A 1798-nucleotide genomic window follows, 5' to 3' on the forward strand; every position below is an offset into this window, starting at 1 on the left:
ACCGTGAACCTGAACCTCAAGCCAGGGCAAACCTCAAGTGGCTAAAGAGATGCGGTATAAGTGACTCAGAAGATATCAGCTATCGTTTCACTCCTCAATGTTAACATCAATACCAGACCACTTGATTAGCTTCCCCAGTGGCTCAGGCGTGAAGCATCTGCCGGCAATGCGGAGATGCAGGTTCGAACCCCGGGTCAGGAAGATCTCCTGGAGGAAGGCATGGCAACCCACTCCAGAATTCTGGCCTGGAGAATCCCATGGGCAGAGGAGCCTGGTGGGCTACAGTCCATGGGGTTGCAGAGAGCAATGGAGTATTGCCACTTTGCAGAAAGAGGATGATTTTGCAGAGTTGCTTAAATGTTCGTGATCGCTTGCTGGATATAAAAATGACGGAATGTTCTAGGGAACTGGGTAACGGCTGACACTGGTGTGATTCTACCAGTCACTAGGTGTCACGGTCTGCCTGCCAGTGTGGGCATGCTCTGTCACGTCCGGCTCTGTGTGACCCCAAGGACTGCAGCCCCCTAGGGTCCTCTGCCCATGGGATTCTCCAGGCAAGAATACTGGAGTGGGTTGCCATTGTCTACTCCAGGGGATCGAACCCCGGTCTCCTGTGTCTCTTGCTTGGCAGGCAGGTTCTTTACCACTGAGCCACCCAGGATACCTGCTGCTCAAGTTCACCAAAAGCAACAACGGGTTGAGAGCTGAAGAGCCACATTTTAAATTGTGTGCATTTATTTCTGGCTCTGCTGGGTCCTCGCTGCTGCATTCTCTAGTTGTGGAGAGCGGGGGCTACTCTCTAGCTGTGTCTGGGTGTCTCGCTGCAGAGGCTTCTCTTCTTGGGAATACGGGCTCTGGGGCACTCATGCCTCCTAGCTGCAGCACCCAGCCTCAGGAGCTGCGGCTCTTGGGCTTAGTTGCTCCGAGGCATGAGGGGTACTCCTGGATCAGGGATGGAACCCATGTCCCCTGCATTGGCAGGCAGATTCTTATCCATTGCCTCACCCAGGAAGTCCAAGAATCACATTTTAAATCAGCAGACTTCCTGCTAAGAAGCTAAAAATTGCTCTGAATTCAAGGGAAGTCCAATCAATGATTTGCTCTTTTAAAGGAATTGCTTATGTAAGAAAACTTATATCAACTTTCTTGACATTTAAATCTGACATCTTTGTTAATAAAAACAGCACCAAATAAATTTGCATTTGTCCTATTCATTAATTATACTTTAATCTACATAAAGAATTAAAAATGTATATGAGGGCCTGAAACGAATTATTGCCTAAGTTAAATTCTTATACTTTGGAAATAAATGTACTTCGTGCTTTGTTTTTAAGAAAAAAGAAAAGCAATTTATGTTAGCATAACTCTAACTTGAGAAAGTGTTTTTGAAACAGGAGGGAAGTGGGTGGGGCACAACCTTTGAAATAATGACAGGGGCCGAGGACACAACATGAACTGATTAGACTCAAATGGGTCCAAGGTGGCAAAGTCAACCTAGACCCTGATCATCCATATCACGCTCATTGTACTCCAAGGCCACACTCCCCTGTTACTCCAGGAATCTCTTGACTTTCTTCTTTTACATTCCAGTCCCTGATGATGAAAAGGACTTTTTTTTTTTTGGTGTTAGTTCTAGAAGGTCTTGTAGGTCACCATAGAACCGTTCAACTTCAGCTTCTTTGGCATTACTGGTCGGGGCATAGACTTGGATTACTGTGATACTGAATGGTTTGCCTTGGAAACAAGCGGAGATCATTCTGTCATTTTGAGTGACACCCTAGAACTGCATTTTGGACTC

Source organism: Dama dama, chromosome 26, assembly GCF_033118175.1.
Source record: "Dama dama isolate Ldn47 chromosome 26, ASM3311817v1, whole genome shotgun sequence".
Classification (NCBI taxonomy): Eukaryota; Metazoa; Chordata; class Mammalia; order Artiodactyla; family Cervidae; genus Dama; species Dama dama.